Source organism: Macrotis lagotis, chromosome 1, assembly GCF_037893015.1.
Source record: "Macrotis lagotis isolate mMagLag1 chromosome 1, bilby.v1.9.chrom.fasta, whole genome shotgun sequence".
Taxonomy (NCBI): Eukaryota; Metazoa; Chordata; class Mammalia; order Peramelemorphia; family Peramelidae; genus Macrotis; species Macrotis lagotis.
The window spans coordinates 467,326,868-467,353,634 of record NC_133658.1 but is presented as its reverse complement, the minus strand read 5'-3'; the positions used below and the strand labels follow the sequence as shown (position 1 = coordinate 467,353,634).

Below are 26,767 nucleotides of genomic sequence, written 5' to 3'. Positions count from 1 at the left end.
TTTAAAATATTTTAGTTGAGATTAATTTTAACAGATAACAAATAATGAAAGAGCAAACTTAAGGGTTTGCTTGTTTCTTTTCTTTTTTGATGAAGGTTACATAGACAGTAAGGAACAGAGCCTTTATTCAAAAATCATTTCTTCTGACTCCAAATAAAATGCCCATAACACTGCACAGACAGTATGCAAGTCTAGACAGTATGGGAAACTCCTGGTGAGAGATATCTCTCTCTACTGATATAGATTGACAGTTCCTCCTAATTTATTACCTTTGAGAATTGCCTGGGGATACTGAAAGGTTAAGTAAGGTTACTGGAATTGTTTACCATTCCTTCTCCAGCTCTTTTTACAGTGAAGAACTGAAGTAAACAGGATTAAGTGACATGTCCAGGATTGCATAGCTAGTAAGCATCTAAGGTTGTATTTGAACCCATGAAGATGAGTCTTCTAGACTTTAGGCTCTCTCTATAGCACATGGCTGCCCTGAATTAAAACTTAAATCTTAAAATCTTAAATCTTAAATCTGTGAGTCTTTTGGGTCTGTTAACATTTCTCTTGTATATAGGAAATAAATATCTCTCCTACATCATTCATAGTGTATTTTGAGTACCTTTTTACTCATCCTTCTTTTGAAGAGACCCTAGGCATTAACCAAAATGAAAGCCTTAAGTAATTTCTCATCTCATTCCCTTCCCCCAACTCCTCCAAGGAACCAATGTAGAGGTTAACAAAATAAAATAATATGAAAGGACTTCAATCTTTCTTATGATAGGTTAGGTTCAGAGTACAGAAACTGATCCAAACCACATACATGGGTCAAGAATAGAATCCTCACTGGAGAAAGGGGAGTGCTTTAGCCCCTCAAAACTCAATAGAAGTTTTAATGTTAGATGGGGGGGAAATAACAATGCTCCCTCCATATTGACATAATTAGCCATATTGAGGAAATGTGGGTGTGAAGTCATTGATTTATCCAGGTTGCAAGTACATCCTGGGACTTTATGTTTATAATAAAGATCTCATTAAAATGTTTAGTGGAACAGAACAAAAATCATAATAATTGCTTGTTCTCAAGCAGCGATTGCTTTGTCTATGTCACAATCTAAATATTCACTGAGCAACCAGTATATGCATGCTAAATTTCAGGGATTTGGCAGAATTTAATGATTAAGACTTGAACATAGAACATTAAATGAAAAAAATCTAAAACTAACAAGAATGAAAACTATTTTCTTGGTAGTTGCAGGATTTAAAGTCTAGTTTCACTTTTGACTTTCATTACTTGTGTAGTAACATTGTTCACTTTACTTCTTCTGCACCTCAGTTTCTCCACTGATAAAATGTGTAGGTTGGATAAGATGCAATAAAGTTGAAATATACTGAGAGATCATGAAAAAGTCATATGTATGGCTATCCACTTAATATACTTCATCACATTCACAAAAACAATTTGCCTATATTCGACAGTGACAGTGAATTCCTGGTGAGAAAATCCTCTCTCTTATGTAAGATTGGCAGTTTTGAGAATGAGAGATTTAAAGATTTTCCCAGAGCACTGAGAGGTTGGGGTTCACTGAAGATCATGAGGCTGAGTGTATGTCAAAGACAGGTCTTGAACCCAGATCTTCCTAATTTTGAAGCTAGTTCTTAGTCCATTCCTCAATATTGCCTTTTGTGGTATAATAATATAAATTAATGTAAAGTCTCATATTTGGGTAAAAAAATCAGCTTTAGAAGTACAATATGAGGGAAGTGCAGATAAATGATACTTTATCTGAAAAAATCTAGGAAGTTTAGGTACAAAAAGTTTATTATGAATAAACAGTTATCATATGAAACCAAAAAAAAAGCTATTGTGATCAGAGGCTACATTAAGAGAGGTACAGTATTCAATAGTAATAAAGTAAAAGTTAATAGTACTCTAACTTGATCTAGATTATATTTAGAGTATTAAGTTTCAGTCTGCATGCCATATTTTAAGAAGGATATTGATAAGCTGGAGATATTGATATTGATAAGCTAGAGAGCAGGCAGAGAAGAGTTACAGGATGGTGGGGGTTCACATGTAAAGCTTTTAAAGGAATTGAGTAGTGAGCGCTTTGACTACCTAGAGTAGGAGAGAATCACATCTAAGTGGAGGAAACAGAGAAATATTTGTGAAAGAGAGAGAAAAACAGGAAACATTTCAAAATACAATACCATTTATGAAGTCACCATTTATTGTAATTGGGACAGCTAAGTAGTACAAAGTTTAGAGCACATGATCTTTAGTCAAGAAGATCCAAGTTCAAGTCTGGTCTCAGATAATTAATAGATGAGTAACCCTGGGAAAGTTAACTTTTCTTTTTTTCTGTGTCCTCTTTTGCAGAATGGGGATAATTATATTACCTACCTCTCAGAGTGTTTGTGAGGCCAAAATGAGATGTTTGTCATGTGCATTGCAAATGTTAAAGTGCTTATTATTATCATTATTAATCCACTGCCAATTACATGCTGTGTACTCAGGATTTTATAGGTATTACATAATCAACATATGCATAGCTCTGTACAAAAGCAATGCACTTGCTCCTTGGATTCCAGATATTATAAAGCATAATTCAAATCAATCTATGCATATGTAACTTATCCAAAGTTTACATAAACATTTAATCAAGATACCCAATTTTCCCCTTGTTTTTCTAAATACAATACATTCAAGCTGAACATTCTAGAAAAAAATTTAAAATTGCTTAAGTGGAAATTCTTAACTTTTAGAAATTTTTGACAAATTGTAGGAGATTTACAATTACCACCTTCCTTTGCTTTTGACAAGTTTTCAGAAAAAATCAGTAACCAAAGTAAAAAAAAAATGTATCATCTAGACAGGAAGATGTGCTTTTGTAGGAGTCTATAAAGGGAGTTTACGTGGGGTCAGACCAGACTATCCTTAGGAAGGTTTTACTCAAGATCTCAGAAGGTAATAAAAGGCTCTGAAGTAGGAGTTAAGAAGATCTAGTCTCAAGTCTCACCTCAGAAACTTAAATTATAAGTGATCCCAGTCAAGTCACTGACTCTTTCTGAGAACTTTTCCTCACTTGTAGAAATCTACTTCAGAGTATTGCTGAGATAATTCATGTAAAACTCTTTGTAAATCTCAAAACCATATTTAAAAGTTAGTTGTTACGGTTATTATGCTAAGATATCACGTAATACTAAATAGGTGTTACAAAACTACAGTGCAGGTAATAGGATAATTGGAAATGGGAATAAAAATTAAAATAGATAATCATGTCATCTTATTTCAAAAAAATTGAATTAAAATGAACTGAAATACATGTGGTTATTTTTTAACAGTCATTTTAGTTTCAGAATTTTCATTTGCTTCCTTTGTTTTTCTTCTACTCTATATAGTGCCCCCCTTGGATTTCATAGAATAACCTATCATATTATGAGCTGCTGCTCATTTACAGTTCTAAGAGTAATGCCAGACCCATTATTATGTCTCTGTTTTGGAAGTAGGACAGACTGATTATATTAAACTGAGCTTTCATTGCTCTGCTGCTATCAAAACGATTATAGCCAAAGCTGCATCTGCTTACAGTTCAAAAGGCTTGTGGCAGGAGGAAGCTTTTGTGCATCGTAAGAATCATAACATGGTTATTTATTAATGTTCCTAGGCTAAATGAACTGTCAAATTATTTTGGTGAGATAAAGAGATACTGTGTATATTTAATACTTTGAATTACTGATTTATTCATTCCTATGAATCCTCATGTGATACATAGTTATATTATCTGCTTTGGGTAAATAAAACATGCTGTATATATTATTTTTGGCCAATGGATGACCAGTAAATCTCTAAATTATGAGCATCTGTCAAATAGACTCAATGTTAAAGAAGAAAATCATTTCTCTTTGGTGGAATGCCTTAAGTTCGTTTTCTTCCTAGAAAAAGTTTTAAAGTAAAATTATCAAAGCTTATTCCAGAACAAGAACTGAAGAAGCCAGTTTTGACAAAAGAATTGACAGAAGACCCACCTTGAATATCTCAGTTAGAGTGGTGTTATGGTCAATGAATGCTTAGAAAGGCTATACCCATAGCCTTGTGAAACAAGAAGCCGTGAGACAATTACTTTGCCTCTTTCTCCTACCCTTTCTTCTAACTTCATGAGTCTGCAACCAAAGAGTACAGTGAAAGGCAAGGTTAAATTAAAGGCAGAGGACCAAAGTTCAAATCCTATCAATACTACTTTAGTACCACAGGCAATTCATAACTTCTCTTGGCCTCATTTCCTCATCCTTAAAAGTAGATAACTTGCTGTTAGTTGGCTAAGGTCCCTTCTAGTTCTTAATCTGAAAGAGATGGATTTCCTATCCATAGTCACCAATACAGTTTTTAGAGATTATGGGGGGCTGATTACCCAAAACAAGCTGAGAATTAAAAGACTCCAGATCTAGAATTAAAAAGGCATTCCCTAATCTTAAATCAAATACATGTCCAGAACCATGAACTGTGAATGATTAGTAGAGAGGCAGGTGAAAATATAAAGTATCTTATTATGGGATAAGTTATAAACATAATTATCCAACCACCTCAATGTAGTGGACCCTAGTCTTCCATTAAGCATTAAAAGAATTGTAGTTCTTGTCAGGAATGGCTTTTAAACCATTGTTCCCCCCAAAATAATATAAGACAACAGAGAACTGAAGCACTTTAGGAAAAAAATAACTTAGAAGCCACTGGAAAAATGTAGAATGTGAGGCATGAACTCACCAAGACATAAGTGTACCCTAGCCATGGTTGTCTCCACAAACATGTTTGTTCTCTGAATAAAAACCTTTCCCCCCTAATTTATGTTTAGTGTTAACCTTTGGGATAGGATACACAATTGAGAAAGTCTGTTCTTGTCATTCACTTCGCCATAATATTTCATTGAAAGTCTTTAATTTTTAACTGGTGAGTTCTTTGGCTGACTGGAAAAGGTAAACATCAATAAGAGGTTGTGAACTCAGAAGAATTACTACTATGAATACAAGTATTTCTCCTTTAAGACCACATCTTTGGATGCTACATTAGAAGACAACTGAGAGACATGTCATAATCATGCACACCAACCAAGAAGCCTTCACATTCACAATGGAAAAAAAAAAAGATGAGCAATTTCTTCCAGAGATATACTTATTTTGTGATTATCCAATGGTAAAGGGAAAAGATGGAGTCTGAAATTTTTGCCTAAGGGTAAAGATTTTTTTTCACTCACAACTCATATTGATTAATTTATAGGTCTCTCAATTTTGTAGGGTACAAATATTCTATTTCTTCTCCTTTATCAATTAGTCTGTGATAGCTTGCTAGATCTTAAAAGTTGCATAACTTAGAGATATGAATCTATGTGATATAGTAAAATCTAAGAGGCCCAAAGAAAACAATCTGATATACTGGTAACCAACCCACTATGTTTGCTCATCCAGGAAGTAGAACAAGCATCCAGGGATCCACTTGGTTGCAAGAGGTAAGGTTATAACTCTCCTATCTCTGTGTAAACCCACAAAAGACTGATTTTTGAGGGTTTATTCAAGCCCTGTCTCAGACCTATGAGTCAGAGAACTGACTCACTCATTCCTAAAATAAAAGCTTGCAACAATGTCATTTGAAAGAGCAGAAGCCTCTTCTGGATACTAAGTGATTGATGAGTTACTATATATATTTATTTACGTAGGTGTGCAAATGTGTATTGTCTAAAACATAGACATATGTGTATATCTATACATGCAATGTACATGCAAGGTAAAGTGAAAGTCAAAATACAGAAGGAAATTATGAATAAAATTCATATTGGGACATACACTATAAAATGAGGTCCTTAAAGCACATGACCTGAAGATAGTTATACTGTATACTATTTAACTGAAAGATATCTTCATCTCAGTCTATGTGTGTTACTGATTTGCATCATCCATTTTCTAATATACATTCATGAACATATGTGTGTACATATATGCATATTTTTGTCCATAAGCACACATGCAAATATATTATATGCTGTCATTCATAAATATTGTAGAAACACATAAACACTTACCACTCTGTTATCATTTTGAGAAGAAACCTTAAAAATCCCTCCATAGAAAGTTACCTGGTACTTTCTCAGTTACAATACATTTTTTTCCCTATTAAAAAGAGAGGAAGGGTGGATATTGTACCATTCAGGAAGATAAATGTTTCTATCATTTCAAAATTAATTTTAGAGCCCTTATAACTTTTTTTAGAAGCATGTATAAGAATTGACTGATAGTAACTTACAGTAATTTCTCCTTTCTCCTCTAGCAGATAATGCTGTTAAGTCAAACAACTAGTGGAAAAAAGGATAACTGCAAAGTTATCACTAAGTTTGGATTCTCCATTAAACCACTGTATTACTCATACAACCAGGGGATACAAACTCAATGAGGGAGATTTGAGATTAGCAATTTGTTATTGATCTGTATCATTCTGTGCTCTAATCTAAATTTGCCTTGGAGAAAGAAATCAATGTTTTAGTGTATTTCTAGTTTATTTGAACTCAGGTCTTCCTTCCAGTTCCAGGGCTTTATTCAAATTAAGGACACAAAATCTCTAAAATGCAACTTTTCAAATTATGTAGTAAATCATTTTCTAAACCACTCATTTACCAAAAAAAGAATAGGGATTTACTTCTATATTGTATAACATTATAAATTATATTGTGTTCAAGTTTGTACATTACTCCAGCCTGTTTTGCAGCCATAAAGTTCAGTGGTTTGAGCTGTTGCCTTGCAGTTATCCAGTGCTTCCAGCATGTACTAAGAAATGTTTAACAATGACTCTCAGGGGAAAAAACACAAAAACACGTAATACCTTTAAAATTTTATTTTCATTATTAGCATTTCACTATCATTTTCTTAATCCTAGAAATCAATAAGTCAACTTAAGTCCTGATCTATAGTGTTTGTCAAGTTCCTTCATATAAATACTCACAATAAAAATTCAACAATTAGCTCTCAGGAGTCATTTGAGTTGTTTGCAGCTAACTTCTAGGTACTTCTGTTATCATTATGAAGGAAGATTTTTCCATCTGTTTTTAATAATTCCTATATAATATAATACAACCTAAATCATATCTGTAACAAGGTAGACAACTACTCCCCAAATATTTGTCAAGACATAAAAACAACTTCCCTCCAACTTCAATATTTTACACATTCAAGTTTACACATATAGTTAAATACATTGTTGTTGTTGTTGTTTAGATATGTCCCTGAATTCCAGGCAGTTGGGGGGAGGGGTAAGTGAGTTGCCCAGGGTCACACAAGTTAGTAAGTGTCAAATGTCCAGGGTTGGAGTTTAACTCAAGTCCTCCTAATTCCTTCATTCTCAAAGACTATGACATCAGGGAGGTGATATCACGACATACATGTAAATTAGATTTGAGTGAGGACATGCTATACTAAGTCACCAGCTACACTTTCTCCTCTGGAGTCATCTGGGTCCAGTGGCCAGATATGAATCAGGATAACTAGAGATGTCCCTGAATTCCAGGCAGTTGGGGGTAGGGGTAAGTGAGTTCCCCAGGGTCACACAAGTTAGTAAGTGTCAAATGTCCAGGGTTGGAGTTTAACTCAAGTTCTCCTAATTCTAGGGTTGTACCACCTAGCACACACCTATGTGTATGCCTATGAATACATACACGTGTGTCTACATGCATACATACATGCAAATGCATGAATGTATATACACACTGCAATCATGCATGTATATAGCCACTTTCCATAGTATGCACAAGACCTTAAGAGAGTCCTTAATTAATTTGATTCAACATTAGTATCAAAACATTATTATCAATAAGATACTATCTTTGTGTAATATATCCCATGTATGAATATATTATTTATTTAATTTTTGCATATTTATATTACATATGAAGCAACTACTGTGTTACTAAACAGATTTTTTAAAAATAGGTATCAGTCCTTCCCTCCTCCAGTTTATTGTAGGAAAGGGAATGAGCCAAATACAAATGGCTATAAAACATGAATTATATGATAAATCAAAAGGGAAAGGGGTTCATCAACCCGGTGGTTCAGAGATGAGGCAGCTAAAGGAAACAAAGTCATCAAAAGAGCAAAGGTAAGAAAATTCAAGGGTTTGGAAACAGGAGGTATAAAAAAGAATGTAGTCCAATCAAACTAGAGTTTAGATTGCAGAGAGGTGGAGTACTATGGCCTAAGATTGTAAAGACATACTTAATTTCAGAATGTGAAGGACCTCACAGGTAAAAGAATCTAAACATTGCTCTTCTGCAAATAGGGAGCTTTTGAAGATTTTTCACCCAGAATGGCAAATGGATAGATAGATAGATAGATAGATAGATAGATAGATAGATAGATAGATAGATAGATAGATAGATAGACAGACAGATATAGTATTGGTAAAAAAAATTGAAAGTTACATGAGAGGCAGGGTAAAATGAAGGAAAGACACAAAAGACTATTATATATTAGGTTAATGGAAGTGCAGATTTCAGAAAGAAAGGAGATGACATTGAAAGATATTGCAGTAGTGGTACTACCAGGTATTACTAAGTATGAGAAGGCAGAGGTAAGATCAGGAAAAGACATAGAGTTTCTAAAACCATCTGCATATTCTAACTGAATCCTTGAAAGTAAATGAGAGAGGAATAACTAGGTGGCACAGTGAATAGAACACTGGACCTGGAATCAGGATGGCCTAAGTTCAAATGTAGCTTCAGATACTTCCTAACTGTGTGACCCTGGGCAAGTCAGTTAATCCTATATGCCTCAGTTTCCTCATCTCTTAAAAAAAGTTGGAGAAGGAAATGACATACCACTCCAGAAAACGCAAAATGGGGTCCTAAAGAATAGAAGATGACTGAAACAAATTAAAACAACAACAAAAAAAAACAGTCTGGTCCATTATAATACTTTAAATGTGTTAGTTAAATGCATATAATAAATTAAGAAAAATACAATTATGTTTACATGAATTCAAAAATGTAAACCTCTGAATTCCAAACCATGTCTGATCCCTATAATCTATAGAAAATTGTGAAGGCTTTCACCAAAGCCAAATATTTCAGGCTTCTGAAAAGGTAAATGGATTGAAATGTAAAGAAATCAAAATACCTTTAAACAAAATGTGTTGTTGTGATGAATCATTTTTGAAAATCTTTTCATTCAGATTTGGAAGAGACACAAATGATACCTAGATATCTAGATAGATAGATAGATAGACAAGAAGATAGACAGTGGCAGATGAGTGAGTCAAAACTAACTCGATCTTTTGACTCATTTCTGGAACTCTTTAGTTTCTTTCTAGTTCAATTTCTGTTTTGTGTGAAAACTATATTTAGTTGTGGGATGAAGAGAAAACTTTATTGTATTGTTGAACCTAGCCCTGTGTCTAGGAAACTGGACCAACTTTACCCTTAACCAAGGACCTAAATTATGCTAATCAGAAAGCCAGTCAGAGCCAAAGACAAAGGCAATGAGTTTTCTCACAGTTGTACATCACAAGCAACCAGTATGTTTTATCTGAAAACTGACCAGTTATTCTTTCCATGATAGTTTACAGACCCTTGGGGGAGTAGGACACCCCTTTTCTGAATTCAAGGAATTGTTCCTATTCACTCTCCCCCTTTCAACTTTGAAAGTTCATAATCTTTCACCTAATTAGAAATCAGATTACTTCATGTTATACTGTTTCCTTTTAATTAACTGATTTTATTTTATTAATTGTTTTAATGTATAAAAATCGGTCTTCCCCTCGATTTGAGGTTCAGGCCTAAATTGAGGAATAAGTACTGGTTTATTGGAAACTTCCATGCATTGCTTATTAAATTCATATGTCCAGAAACTCAAACCTTTGCTTCTTCAAGCATTTTAGCCTACACCCGACACACCCTTCAACAACCTATCCCACTACAAAATTAATTTTTCTAAAATATAGGATTGATTTGGTCACTCTTCTACTCAATAACTTCATTGTTTTCCTATTATCTTTTTTTGGTAAGGTAATGGGGGTTAAGTAACTGCCCAAGAACACACAGATAGGTAATTATTAAGCGTCTGAGGTAGAATTTGAACTCAGATCCTCCTGACTCCAGGGCTGTTGCTCTATACACTGCGCTACCTAGCTACCCCTCCTATTATATTAATAATCAAATATAAATTCCTCTGTTTAGCTCCCCTCCAACCTAACTTTTCATCTTTATCAGCCATTATTCTCCTTCACTCACCTTGTTTCAATCAAATGCCCTCTTGTTGTTCCTTACATACAACACCCTATTTTCCATTTCTGCGATCACACCTGAATGTGTCCTTTATTTCTGTTTCTTAGAATCCTTATTTTCATTTAAAGTTAAATAAAAAATCATCAACTTCAAACTTTTCCTAATAACTTCATTAACTAATTGTTGTTGCTTAATCATTTCAGTCATAATGGCAAAGATAGTGAAGTATTTTGCCATTTCATTTCCCAACTCTTTTTACAGTTGAGGAAACAGAGGCAAAAAAGATTAAATAACTTACCCTGGAACACACAGCTAATAAGACTAGATATGAACTCAGAAAAACAAATTGTCCTGACTCCAGGCCAATGTGTTCAATCCATTGTGCACCTAGTTGATTGTTCATTGGCTAGTATTATTCCTAAATAAAATTATATTGTAATTATTTTAGATATATTTTGTTCATAATTTTAGCTGCACATATTGTTTCCCTAACAGAATATAAATTCTTTGAAGAAATATTTAATTTTTTTGTATCCCCTATAATTAAGAAAACTATTAACATAAGGTAGATATGTAATAAGCTCTTGCTGGTTGATTGATTGATAGAAGTCTGATTGGCTAAAAAAATAAAAATAAATTTATAAGTATGTATTTTATATATATATATATATATATATATATATATATATATACACACACACACACACACACACATATATATACATACCTATATAAATAGAGAGAAAAAGAGCATATGACTTTCTATATCAAAACTTGAATTCAGATCTTCCACACTCTGGGTTCACTGTGCCACTTAGTTGCCCCTTAGTGTTCTGCATAGCCTCAGTCAAAAATACAAAGGATTACTTAAGAAAGCTTACTGCCTCATATTCTTTCTTTAGAAGGAGAATACCTTGGCTTTTTTCATCCTTCACTATTCAAGGAAAGTGACTATTCTAGATTAAGAAATCTTTCCCTAAGTTCTAATAGGCTAAAGTAAAAAGTTGTGATGCTTTTGGAATAAACAAATGTGATGCTTTTGGAATAATAAGATTCTAAAAGCAAGATTTGCCTCAGATAATCTGAAATGTATTTAAAAATCATCAAATTTTATTCTAATTCATAACAAATGTTCCTTCAATATCAAAATTGTGATTTTGTATTTTTAAAAGATGTTTATTTCTTTATTTTAAGTCTAATCATACCCCTTGCATTTTGGAAATAGAACATTTTTAATGTACAGCATTGTATCAGCATTGAATTAGAGGAAATCACAGAGAATGAGTTTAGTATCTTCCTATTCAGATAACCTCCAGAAACTTCCCCATGGTCAATCAGATAGTTTCAAATACTCTGACTTCTATTACCTCAAAAGTATTCCTTTGAATTTCGTTCCCCACTTCTTCATTTAAGAACTTCTCATTACCAATGAAGAACTACTTCATTACCAACACTGATTTTCTCTATACTTTATCATCACCTGCACCATGAGCCTTGGTCCTCAGATTTTCTTCTCTTCCTATTTGTCTTCTTTAGGGGTTCATTTATGATATTTTGCCTAAACATTTATTAATAAAAATAACTTTTTTTTTAAATGGTCATTTTGCCCGGTGAAGTGGCATTTGTCTATAGTCACTGGTATCAGAGAGGCTAAGGTTGATGGACTCACTTGTTCTTGAGCATTCTGTGCTACAGTTGGGCTAAAGTTGATTGTGACTGCACTAAATATTGCACCAATATGGTAAGCTCTCAGAAGTAAGAGTGACACCAGGCTGCCTAAAGAAGGACAAACTAGTCCAGATAAGTAATTGAGATGGGGTCATGAGTGGACACCTCATTTCCAACTGGGGCAAGATAGGGAGAACTATTATCAAAAAAAAGTTATCAATAAACTTTCTTCTTTCAAAGACAATGGTTAATTTATATATATATATATATATAGTAATGAAATAATTTTATATAATAAAACTGCATATCTTATATCACCAAAATATTCATAGCACATTTATGATATTAAAAAACTATACACATTTCCTCATCAACTCAGGAAAAAAATTTTGGTATGTGAATGCTATAGAATTCTAGTGGTCATAGTAGAAAACAAATAAATATGAAGAAACTTGGGAAGAGCAATGGATGGAAGGTTTGGAGAATTATATGTGATATGAGGAAAAATTTCTAGTCATATTGAACAAAGCATACTATAAAACATGGAGCATCTAGAAATTCTAGATGGTGAATTTAAATCCTACCTCAGACAAATTGCAAATATGTAACTATTGAAAAAGTCACTTACCTACTTTCAATCAATCATTATCTGAAAAACAGGGATAATAATAACATCTGCCTCAAAGATTGTTGGGAGAATTAAAAAAACAAACCAAGTAAAGTGATTTGCAATTTTAAAATCTAGATAAATGTCAGCTATTATCATTAGCAAACAAATCAAATGAACATCATTTATAGCAACTTTAATGATGAAAATAAAAATAATATGAAAAGACTGATTATCTCAGAGTTAATCACAATCACCAATCTTGGCCCAGGAACAAGGATGATAAAACAGCTCCCTCCTATTAATGGGGATGGACTCTAAAGGTGTGAAATGTTCTATACACTCTCAGATGTGCCCTATTGGTTGGTATTACTTATCTGTTTCCTTTGTTACAAGGAAAGGATTCAGTTAGATAGCTGGAAATGATTGTGACACTAAAAAATAAAGGTATCAATAAAATCTAATTTTACTAAAATGAAATTGAAAGTAAAATTTGAAATGAAAAAGAAAATGAAATATGAAAACAAATTTACAAGAATGAGAAAAACTGTTGTGATGAAAGTGTCTAGGTCTATAGTACTTGGATTGCTGATCTAAAATATAATTACTGATTTCTTTCTCTTGCCAAAGGAGGTGGAGAGGAGATTGACAGGGAACAAAATGGGGAGATCCAGTTCTTTTTCTTATGACTCAATCTCATATTCAAGTGTGGTGATGCCTTGTACTATTTTTGACTGGTGAAATGAGGAGGTTGTCCTTGGTCACAGTCAAAATAAGAGTTAAAGCTGGAATGGAACATGCTTAAAAGAAGAAAAGTCCCAGAGAAATTCTGCAAAGTTGAGGCATCTGAAATGTTGACAAAAATGCAGAGTTCTGTTGAGAGAAGATTCTGGAAGCCCACCCAGTCTTCCAGCACCATCCACTACCTGCTATCCAGATTCTCTTGGCAAATTTCGTCATCCTGAGAGCCCTCTCAGGTTGATCCAATTTTGCAGGATTCCCTGAAGATTCCCTCAAAGGCCATACTATGGAATTGATCCACCAAGTCTTTCTGTGTGTCCCACAAGCCCTGTAGCACTTGCCTGGTCTCCTAGTGTTTTTTAATGTCTTTCTGTTACATAGCTGATAAATATAGCCTCTATTTAAAGGCCTACAATAATAGAGAGCTCACTACCTCCTGATGCAGAACATTCTATTCTCATTTTTAGAAGTCCTCTACATTAAGCTTAATCCTGTTTTTCTGCAATTACTCTGATTTATAGGAAGCCAAGCAGATTTTGACAAATTCCCCTTTCAAAATAAGAGATTCCCACATTCTTGTAGAAGAGACCTCAGAGATAAATCTAATCCAATTGGTAAATGAGCAGCCAGTCTGTCAGAAGCCAGTAAACAAGCATTTATTAAGTTCTGTGGTTAATACGTGCCAAGCCCTTTGGAAAGGGTTGAGAAAAATAAGACAGACAAAAATAGTTTCTGCCCTCAAGGAGCTCACATTCTAATGAGGGAGACAACATGCAAACAACAATGGACAAACAAGATAGATACAGGGTAATCTCAGAAGGAAGGCACTAAAGGGAAGAACTAGGAAAGACCTTGCAAAATACTGGATTTTTGCTGAAACATGAAGGAAGTCAAGAGGTGGAGGTGAAGAAAGCATTCTAGATATGGGGGCCTGCCAATGAAAATGTACAGAATGCATACAAATATGCTCTACAGTATCCCTAATCCATTCAATTTCTACTTAAGGATTTTCATTAATTCCTCCCAAGGCACCCCCTTCCAATACTGGTCAGCTCTAATTGTAAGAGAAATTTTTCTTTGTGCTGAACCAAAGCCAGCTTTCCAGTCACTTCCATACACTGCTCTTGGCTTTGCCCTAGGGCCTAAGGAGAACAAGTCTAATCCTTCTTCCACATGGCAGCCCTTCAATTACATAACAAGAAAACCCTTCAAGTATTTGACAATCCAAGTATGTACCTCCCCCCACCCTCAAATCTTCTGCAGGCACATATCCCTAGTTCAATGGTTTTTGGTTAATCCTCATATGGCAAAATTTCCAGTCTTCTCACTATCCAGGTCACCTGCCTTGGGACATAGTCTAGTTGATCACTAAGCTAAGCCTCTCCTAAAACAGTGACTCCAACTGAACACAGTGTTCCAAGTGTGATTTAAAGATGGAAGAGGATAATGTTACTTCTAATTTTTGAACTCTATGATAACTTCAAATGTTGTTAATGTTTATGTTCATTCTATTATACTAAACTGACTTATTCTGAGCTTATACCACCACTCCCAAAAACACCCAAACATTTTCTACATAATTTTTTGTTATCTATGATATATTTTCATACTGTGTGTTGGGCACTCTCTATAAATATGTTAAATGATGGATTAATGAATAGTCTCTGCTACTTATTATCTGAATAACTATGAGAAATTTATTAAATACTTAATATGTTCAGGCACTGCAAACTCAAAGATAAAATAAAACAGTATTTGACCTCAAGAAACTTGCCACCCTGGGGCGGCTAGTTGGAGCAGTGGATAGAGCACCAGTCCTGGAGTCAGGAGTACCTGAGTTCAAATCTGACCTCAGACACTTAATAATTACCAAGCTATGCGGTCTTGGGCAAGTCACTTAACCCCATTTGCCTTGCAAAAAAGCCCTAAAAAATAATAAAAAAATATAAAAAAGGACATTTGACACCCAGACTAAATAGATATGTGCATCTCTAAGTATGCATGAATGTATATGCATGTTTATATGTATATATGTTTATGTGTATTTTATGTACATATGTATATATGAATATGTGTATGTCTTATAAATAGACATAAAACTAAAAGAGAAGGGAGGAAGAGAAGAGGAAAGAGGACCCTAGCAGACAGCATTGGGGAAAGGAAGTTTTCATGATGCCTGACCGGAGAGTTAGAGGAAATTAGGGATTCTGAAATGTAGACATGAAGAAAAAGTACATTCCAGATATGAAAGACAGGCAATACAGAGGCAAAGAGAAGGGAGACAGAATGATGATTCTTAGGGAAAAAAAAAAAGACCAGATTAGTTTGACTACTGTGTGAAGTGTGTGAAGTATGATGATGTTTAACAAAGCTGGAAAGGTGGGATGGAACCAGGGTGAAAAGTTTTTAAAGACCAATCTGAAGAGTTTATATTTGATCTTGGAGATAAACATAAGCCCCTAGAATCTGATGAACAGCGGAGTAAACTGCCCAGATTTGTGCTGAACAGCCATGTGGCACAGTGGAGAGAGCAAACAGACCTAAAGTCAGGAAGACCTGATTTCAAATATGACCTGAGAAACTCACTGCTTGTGTGACCCTGGATAAGTCACTGAACTTTTTGCCTGGGTTTCCTCACCTGTAAGATGAACTGAGAAGGAAATGGCAACCACTCCATTATCTTTGCCCAGAAAGTCTCAAAATAGATCACAAAGCGTCAGACACAACTGAAATGGACTGAACAACAACAACAAAATCACTTTAACAACAATGTGGAAGGAGCCTTGGAGAGGAAAGCTATTTGGGACTGGGAGACCAATAAGGACACAAGTCAAATTATGAATTAAAAAGGGACTTCTGAACTATAATGGAAACTTTATAAGTAGAAAGAAAGAGATTAATATGAGTTGTTATGGAAATAGAAATGACATCATTTAAAACTAATTGAAAACATAGAGTAAATTAGACTGAATGAGTAAAGGATAAATAATAAATAATTCTTTATTGACCACCTAATGTATTTCAAACATTGTGAACAATGCTAAAGATACAAATATAAATAAAAATAATCCATTTTCTTGAGGAGGATGAAAATGAGAAAGAACTAGGTTGCTGATAGGATGGTAGAATCCTCACAGAAAAAAAATGATTAATTGGATATGCAGAATTTGAGATGGTTATATGACATCAAATAGACAGCTAGTGTCTTAAATGAGAACAGAAAGAGGGCCAAAGCTTAGGAGAGAGGTTTGGGTCAGATATACAGATCTAGAAGACATCCGCATAGAAATGAAAATTAAACCTATGTAAGCTAATGAAGAAAAAGAATAGAGAAAGAAGAGAAGATAGGGCCTTGTAGCCTACCATAATTAGGTACAGAATATGGATGATTATATAGTGTAAGGGACTGTTGTGTGTGGGAGTACTGTAAAATTTTCATCACCTGGTGTCCTCTAGCACCAGAGCATTAATTTACTGGTTGACTGAAGAGTACTGGAAGTGGACCAGCAATGGGGAGGATATTTAAGCACTTGTATTTGGTCTAATAAATGGAGATCTTGATGGAGATCTTGAAGAACTTTAAGGAGAACTTGTAATCCTTGTCTCCCTTGTCTCCTGCCCCTTCAATGTTCATCTGGGTAAGGATGAGCTAGCCAGCAGGAACCTAACACTTCCTGAGCAGCTCTCTAACAGAAACATAACATTATAGAAAAGATGATGAGAAGAATTAAGAGTGAGTTAATGTCACAAAAACCTAGGGAGGAAAGAATATCCAAGAAGGATTAGGATTGACAAGAGGTAACCAAACTGGGTAATTAAAAAATCACTGGGAAATAAGCAGTCAAGAAAAAATATATTCAATAACCAACAATGTAAAATGAAAGAAGAACTCTGAAAAACATCACAAGTCAGTGATTCAAACTTAAAAAGAAGAGGAAGAGCTATAATGCCCTAACCCAGAGATAGGTGCTTCACAAATGTCATACATTTCATATCTTGTCAGACTTTTTTTGATATATTGAACAATTATTGTGATTTTTTTCCTTTTTTAATCTTCAAAAAAATAAGACTCGTTATTTGGGATACTTCTTTGGGACAGGAACAAAGGCAGATATTGAGAGGAATTCTGATGATGTAAAAAATAAAGTAAAATACTTCCATTTTTAAAATACCATTTAAAAATATCATTGGCAATTTGAGGGCAAGTTGGAAACCAATTTGTAAAGAATTAGAAAGATAGTTGAAATGATTTCTTTAAATAATATAAGCTTCAGATTCTCATATATAAAATAGCAATGTTTCATGGCCTTATAAGGATGTTATGAGAAAGTTTTTATAAACCTTAAAGACATATACAACTATATTATTAATAATTCCTCATCTTTCTCTTTTCAACTGGCTTATCATTAATTTAACAATCTGTGTTAAACTTATTCAGCAATATAGTAAGAAAAACCAATCATCAAGCAATTAACAAGTGCCTAAATATGTGCTAGGCATTGCTATAAAAACAAGGACAAAAATGAAACAAGTCTGGTCTTCAAAGAACTTACAGTCTAGGAGGGAAAACCATATGCACATATATAAGTATAGCTAATGACATACAAAATGAATTCAGATCGTATAGTTCAAAGCACCATCAGCACGGGAGATTAAAGGAAATTATTTGATTTTCTTCTCCTTCTTTACATGTGGGAAGGGAGTGAATTCCAGACATGAGGAAAAGCCAGTGCAAAGAGACAATGATCAGAAGAGAAATGTTCTGTATAAAGAACAGCAATAATCTATCAATTCATCTCTACATCCTGTACTCCCCCACATAGAAAAGATATCTATTGTAATTCAACATGGTTACAGGAATTGGGGAATTTTTACCACTGGTGTCTGTGAACTGAAAATGTGAAGAACCTTTGCTTGGCCTATCAGAAATTTCAGATAGATAAAAAAGCATCATTAATTACAAAATACAGTTTTGTTTCACATAGCAAGATTAATTCTTCTCCCTCTCATCTTGCATTCCCCCATCCCCCCCCCCCCATGTTAGGAGACAGCTCTATTCTCTCTTCCTTTCCAGATGTTTCAGGGAATAGCTCCAAGTAATTTGACTAACCCATATCAGCTCTCCTGGATGATGGAAAAAGAAAAAGAGAGAGTGTGGTGCTTCTCACAGTCTTTGTCCAGTAGGAAGTATTGTTGCAAGTAGGAGAAATAATAGTCTAGTAATGAAAGGAGTAAGCCACAATAAACTTACTAGGAGTTGGAATCAAAAAAATATTTTAAGGTACAAGGATATGATTCCAACAGCTGCACTGAGAGTCTGGGGTTTTGGAAATTGATTTGTAAAGAAGGCAAAAAGACTAGCAGAGAAACCTGGGTCCAGAAATGATGTGTTTCTAAACTATAAAATATATTCAAAATGTTATTCCCATATAATGCAGCTTTTAGAAATGTATGATCTATTGGAACCAGGGTAGAAGATTAAAACTGCACTGAAAACAAACCTGATGAGGAAAAGTGCAACAAGGAAGCAATAAAGGGGGAGAGGGTTCATAGATGCTTGCAAAACAACAACAAAATCCAGGACTGTGCTGCAGGGATCATCTATGTGGAGGACTGAACAAGAACTGTACTTTTATAATTCTACCCAGAGCAATATTGCAATTCAATGAGGCTATATAGGTTGTTTGGAGTAAAATTGCTCAATGATGGCTAGTGTAATTTTATTTGAGAGCAGATGCAGACACTTTTTCCATTACCTTACAAACAAAGCTGTTATGTTTAAACCTGTGTGCCTGCCTGTAAGAGAAGTTAGTCACTTCCCTTGAGAATGTGTCAAATAACTGAAGTTCTGGACAAATCAGGAAAATAATAATTCCTATAATTTAGGAATTACAGTATCAGGAGAGCACTTCTAACTCAAGAGTTAAATTTACAAGTCAGAAATATTAAGTAAGAACATTATTGTAGAAGGCCTGAAGAATAACAAAAGAACAGTACTTCATAATACTGATTATTTTGGATTGAATATAAATTAACTTGTTCAATCCCAAATTTCTTTCACCTTAACAATTATATCCAGTCATATTTAAATAATAGTCATATTTTCACAAAGCAATGGAAAGTCAAAAAGCTTTTATTTTGTGCTTTTTATTTTCCAGGTACTATACTAAAAGTTGGAGATACAAGGAAAGTAAAAAAATTGTCCTTGTCCTCATGAAACTTAACTTCTACAACAGATCCATTGAATAAAGTTATAAAAAATGGATGGTGTGTCAAAGAATACAAAACAATACTTCCAAGATCACCATATTTATGGCATTATAAAATAGGTGTGGTGATATCAGTAGTTTAAAAAATAAAATGTCTGGGATGAATATGGGAACAGCCTCTGTTCAAGTCCAAACTCTGCCCCTTAATAGGTCTAAGATCAAATTTCTTAGCCTCTCTGAGAACCAATTACCTTATCTTTAAAAAAGATGGTTATCAAAATTAAATGATCTCTAATTATCTTTAAATCTGTGTCATTATGTATTTATATGTATAGAATATATATTATATAAAACAATTAGTGAAGGTGAGGGAGCAATTTAAACAACATTTTAAAATGATTAATCTACTTGAAAATGTCAAAATAAGAATCTTTATGGAGCATTCCTAATGCAATCCAACCAAATACATCAGTGCATACATACCCATGGAGAGGTCAGGTACTGAAGATAAGGACAATTTACTCCAAACTAGGATAATGTTTCAAATAAGTTGCTCCACATAATTTCATTTTTGCAATTAGAGATTGCAGGGTTGATATGGTTGTTCACAGCCATTCCAACTCTCCAAGAATTGAGGGTCAAGAGCATACACCTAGGGCATATGATAGAGAAAGATTAATAATAGTAGATAAGAATGAAAATTCCTTGAAAATTTTAATTTACTAGTATTTTGTAGCTTATTCTCTGGAATTTTAAAACACAATTTCCTCATACACACACACACACACACACACACACACACACACACATATATATATATATATATATATATATGTATATCAAATTAGAACATCGACCTTACAATGAAACATTCTTAAAAATACAAATCTCCAATTTATCATTGGCAACACACCTTTCAGCTAACTTTGAATCATCTTATATGATTTAAGTTAGAATATTCAGTCAGGTTTGTGAGCATGGACTGAGTCAGGTAAAAATGCTTAAAAGGAAAAAAAAACATGTCCTTGTTTATGTGACATTTTCTAAGTATTACAAAAATATTTAGACTATATTTTCTTTCCTGATCAGTTGGCACATAAATTTACAGGTTAGATATTTTCATTTGTAAACTAGTTTTAATTCTTTTAATTCTTAGAAGATGAGAGGTGATACTATATATATTTATATATATATGTATATATATATATATATATATATATATATATATATATATATATATATATATATTTAGGATAATCTAGGTGAAAAATTCCAGGTGTGGCAGATAGTTTGTGTTTCCATCTGAACACTGATTGGGAATAAACCTCTGTATGCAAGTAATAATAAAATATGACATAACATTTTAAGGTTTTTAAAGGTCTTATTTCACCTGAACATCATCACCTGAGTATTAGGGGTATTATTATCCATTTTTTCATCAATTGGGAGAAAAATGAGGGAATAGAAAAAAAGAGCTTTGATTCTCTTAGTACAACTCCAAGTATGAAAAGTCACTGCATAAGGGCAAGTTCACAATTCCTCTATAAATAACAGATGAGTTAAGTTCCCCAGGAATCACTGAAAAGTTAAGTAACTTGCCATCCCCTGTTTACAGAATGTATGCATGAGAGGTTAAGTGATCTGCTTGTAGTCACGGGGTCTTTCAGTGTCAGAAATGATATTTGAACTTAGGCTTCTAATAATTCCAAATGTAGTGCTCTTCACTGTTCATATATACCTTGTTTTGATGAAAAAGTGAGACATATCTATATGACAAAGAGTAGCTAAGATATAGACTTGCTAAGCTGGTTGCCAGTGGTAAAGTGCTAAAAATTTTGCTCCCTCCCTCTTTCATATTGCCAGCATACAAATACTATATTTTCTTTTGGCTCATTTAGGAATATTGAGTATAGTTAATAATCAATTCATACTACTAGATTTACATTCAAAAATGTATGGTTTTCCCTTCAGAGCTTTGTTGGGGTTTGAATGAGAGGAGGCATAAAATGGTTTAAATATCAATTAGAACAGACTTACAAAGTCAAAATTTGCCAAGGAAAGAATCTGTCTCTAAATTGTTTACATTATCTCATTCTACACCATTAAAAAAAGTGGAACCAATGCCTGTTTAAACCTCTACACTTCCACCACAGTTTATTAGTCTTCCAACTACCTTGACTTCATCAAGCAAGACATCCAAGAAATAGAAAGGACTAAATAACAAACTTCATATTTTAAACTTTTAATATTTATATTTTAAAACTTCAAATATTTTTAAGTTAAATTAATAATCCAAAACTTCCTTCCTCCTCAGACTTTACTATGGTAAAATCTAATAAACAGTGACATAGAATACTAAATTTATGGGCATATATTCTCAAAACAATGCAACTGACTTTCAGGCAGATTTACACATATTTTCACAGATTAAAAAAGAAACAAACATTTCCTTTTATACTCCATTTTTGCCAATTCAGATTCTTCTCATGACATCCAGATTAGAAGAAAAATCCAAATTATTTTCCACATTATTTCCATTCACTTTTTGTGAATTTTAGTTATACATCTTATTAGAGTTGTTCTTGTTTAAAAGTTGTTCCATTAACATTAAAAAAGAATAATCTAATTATTTGATTATTGTGATAGTGTCAAGAAAACAAAACTGAATAAAAGAATTCCTGAGAAAATTCTTAAAATTCATAGAATAAAGAAGAGAAATACATAAAGAAGAGAAAAGGAGAAAAGGAGGAACAAATCAAGGATGGAGGAGATAAATACTAATAACAAAAATAAAAAAGCAGTAACATTTCCCTAAACCAATCCAAATTTACAACTAGATGACAAAAAATTGTGTTCTCAAGAAGCATTATAAGTTTTATGCTTTTTCTCAAATACTTAACAAATGAAGAAGCATACAAAGTCATCTAACCAGAAAACTGCAATATAAACAATGCTGTTCAATTGTTTTATAAATTTAAAAAGTACTTTAAAAAGTAAAACTGTGAAATGTGAAATTTGTCTATAATTCTTTAGTGAGATCAGATTGAGGTGTATCCTTTACAAAATCATAAACAAAATCAATGCATCAAGCATAAGAGAAGACATGAATTGAGGGAAAAATATTTTCATCAAAAACTATTATAAATAACAACTTACAGTTATCTAGTATTTTAAAGTTTCATAATAAATGCTTCAACTATGATGGGGTAGAGATATACTATTATATTGTTTATAAAATTCTCCAATCAAATCAAGCTGTTCCTGTTTGTAGGAACAGGATCTTAGGTAGGATTAGTTCTTCATGACTACTTTTGTAATGTTTATTCATTATTCAATAATTGTTGAAGTCAGTACTTTTTTATATACTTGAATTCTGCCAGTATGGGCTGATACCCTAAACCCCAACCCTCTCTAGTCTACCATTGAAGTTACTGGTAAAGATGTTTAAATAGTACAAGATCCAGAAATGGGCCCTGTGAGATGACATTAAAGACTGATTGCTCAAAGTGTTTTAGCTTACCTATCCAAACAGTAAAGACCAAGTAGATGAAAAAAGTTTAAAGTCAAGATTTAGATTTCAACACGAATTTGTGTGGATACCCTTTAGAACTTATCCAATAGTAGATATTGCTTTCAGAAAATCACAATGTCCATTTATCAAGCTTGCTTTGAAAACTATTGAAAATTGTTTTTAATACTAAAATTTAAGCAGTGTTGTTTTGGATAGAGAGATGAGGTTTACCATTGGCATTAAAGAAACTAAAAAATGTGTATCACACAACTGAGAACTGTATATTCAATCAGCAATGAACTTCCAAGGACAGAAGTAAGAGAAATTATGAATAAATTGTATGGAATAATGCAATAATGAGCTGGTCACATACAGGGTACATGAATGCAAAAAAAAGAATGAAAAATGAATGAAAAAATTAAATCTTTGTTATGTGGTAAGGCACTGAGTATGTAAAAAAGAAGATATTTAATTATACTCATATGACGTGAATAATATGTATGTATATATATATATATATATAAGAATATCATACATACAAATATTATGATGAGAGCAAAGGAGAGAGAGCAAGAGACAGAGATAGAGACAGAAACAGAGAGAGATTTAGTTGTAAATCAAATGCAGGCCTTTGCTCCTTTGGATGCTGACAGAAAGAAGATAATCAGTCTTTAATGTCATCTCACAGGGCCCATTTCTGGATCTTGTACTATTTAAACATCTTTACCAGTAACTTCAATGGTAGACTAGAGAGGACTGGGGTTTAGGGTATCAGCTCATACTGGCAGAATTCAAGTACATAAAAAAGTACTGACTTCAGCAATTATTGAATAATGAATAAACATTGCACAAGTAGTCATGAAGAACATTGCACAAGTAGTCATGAAGAACTAACCATATCTAAGATACTTAAAGACTAGAAAATTCACTTAACTTCTTTGTTCCTCACTTTCTTCAATTATAAAATGAGGGGTTTGGACTCTAAGATTTCTTACAGCTCCAAATCTATGATACCACAATTTTTCAGCCAAAATAAATAAGAAAAATAGAACACAGTGAGGAGGTGTCAGAAGGATCTTTTAAGAGAAATTAAGAAAAGAAAGCAAGTCTGAGCATGAATTTGTGTCCATGTCAGTGTCCAAAAAGATAATCAACTTAATCACTACTTTCAAATTCCCAAACTTTCAAATTTAGAAAGTTTAGTGAGAAATGATCTTCATTTACTATAGGTTTAGAATGTTATATATTGCAGGATATGCTAATAAATGTTTTTAAATTGATTTTTCTTAGAGCAATGTACATATAAGATACTCAAATTGAATCTACAGTATGAAAGTTTTCTCCATTACTTCCTGAAGTCTAGATAAGCAAGAAAATAATAAACCAAATCCTGATTTGTAGAGTTCACCAGTATCTGAGGTATAAAGACTCTTATTGAAAATTTAACAATCAGTTCTTATGATACAGATCAAGTTGACTCTAGCAGACCCCTGTAATATTTGTCATATGTGACAGTTTTATTCAGTCAGTTTTGCTTAACTGTGGCTAGTTAGTTTTCCACTGACTCTCATGATGTTGGAGGAAAAAACAAAGGCCTCCAGCACACTTGGTGGACCCCAGTGGCAAGAGTGGACAAGAGTCACATAGAATGGTGTAACAATTTACGTTATTAGAACTTCTTAATATATGAGATAACAAATCTTTTTTTTAAGCTGCAAATATGCTTTAATTCTCAGAAACTTCAATGAAAAGGAAGCATAGAATTGTTGTTTAGTCACTGAGTCATATTCAACTTTTTGTGACCCCATGGGCCATAGCACACAATTCTTGCAATGGGACTTTCTTGGCAAAGATATTGGAGTGGTTTTATCATTTCCTTCTTCAGTGGTTTAAGATGAAAAGAGTTAAGTAACTTGTCTAGGATCGCATAGCTAGTAAGTGAATGAGGTCAGATTTGATTCAAGGTATTCCTGATTCCAAGCCTAGTTCTCCATCCATAGAGCCAACTAGCTACCCCAAGCATAGGATAGAACTATGAAAAATATGTGGTAAAAATTCTTCAAAGTTAAGAATCAAATGAAGTCAAAATGTCCACAGACAATACAAAAGCCTCAGACTTTTAAAATAGAAATACTTTTTTTCAACAAGAAAATCGTGAAATGTGGGACAAGGCAAACCCTAAATAATGGGCAGTGGTAGTTAGCTAATGGCACAATGACCAGAGCACCAGATCTACAGGCAGGAAGCTCTGAATTCAAATTTAGCCCTGGACTCTTACTAGTTGCATGATTCTAGGCAAGTCTCTTAATTTCTGCCTCAGTTTCTTCAATTGATATGGATAAAAAGAACACCTACATCTCAGGGTTCCTATGAGGATCAAATGAAATAAAGTCCATGAAAAACATTTAACCCAAGGCTTGGTACACACTTTATAAATGCATCTTTCCCTTTTCTCCAATATCAACAAAAATGCCATTGATTATTTCCTAACACCAGAAATAAATGATAACCTTTGTAGAAATCATTTCTTAATCTCTTCCCTTTGTATATTCAAACCACTGATTTGTTAGAGTACAGATTAAAATCAATACTGAATTAGGAAAAAAAAGAATAAAAATAAGAAGATAGAGTAATCCAATGAGGTAATTCTGACATGATCAATTTAAAGTTGCTGTTGTTAATCTCTAGGAAGTACTAACTACTATGATGTCTCATCATGATTTGGAGGTAACTTTAGGTTTATGGAGACTGGACCAACAGACTGTAAACTCTGGCAGGTTCTACCATAGAGGTATTAAATACATTGCAAGCAACAGGCTGAATCAGCTTTCTTAGGACCCCTCATCCTGCTGACTAAGAATAGAAAAGCTTCTCACCAGTATGCTGGTAAATTCAAGATGAATGATTCAGCCATGGTAACTCACAAAATGGCCCTTATTCCTGCATATTCTCTGAATAATTCTTCAGTGATGAGAACATAGTGGCAGAAAAAGATGGAAATAATCACAGTTTTAAACCTATAACCATAAAGTTTAAAACTTTAACCCAATAATTCTGGTATTCTAAAACTCTAAATGTCATTTCTAATGACCAATAAATATAAAAGCGAAAGCATCAACTAAATTGTATCAATCTGAATATTCATGCTGTAATTGAAACCAGAAGAAATAGAATAGATTTAATTTAAAAAAGGAGAGTCACAGATTTTCCTTGAAGAATCTTATAAAGAAATAAGTAGAGACAGTTTCATGTTATTCCCAGTCAATAAGAAACATGGGAAATTTGATCATCTTGCTTTACAGTGATCACCACAAACAAAATTGTAGTTTATGTACCACTGTTTCAAAGGATGAAGAGTAGAAAAAAATGAAGAATGGAATATAGTTCAAATTATACTTTCAAACTCATTAATTTCAATGCAAAGATGAGAATGAGAAAACATAGAAATAAATTATAGAATGTAGTCCAAAAATAAAGGAGAAAAATCAGTCTTATTGACTCCCTAGAAGTCTACTACTTATTCTTCATGAATACTTTCTTTTGTGAAAAGAACTGATAAGTGCTAAGCATGAAGAGTAGCCAATATCACAATAAAAATTTAAATTGATATTTTAATATACTCATATATTAGTAAATGACTCATATATTGGTCATTCATGACTTAATTATGTATATAGTCAGACTGTACTTTTTAGAATAATGATCACAATAGCATAAAGATAAAAGAATAAAAATGGGGAAAAGGGAGTGTGCAATTAAAGCATCATCCTAACCTACAAACAGC

The 26,767-nt window shown here is 33.3% G+C and overlaps 1 protein-coding gene across 1 annotated transcript in view; it reads right to left on the bottom strand.

The window, feature by feature from the left end:
- LOC141506660 (neuroligin-4, X-linked) overlaps nt 1-26,767 on the bottom strand; it is a 478,208-nt gene that overhangs the window by 418,799 nt on the left and 32,642 nt on the right. Inside the window, exon 2 of the mRNA XM_074213614.1 lies at nt 19,956-20,124. The gene's annotated coding sequence lies outside the window, so the exon portion shown is untranslated. The remainder of the gene's footprint in view (nt 1-19,955; nt 20,125-26,767) is intronic.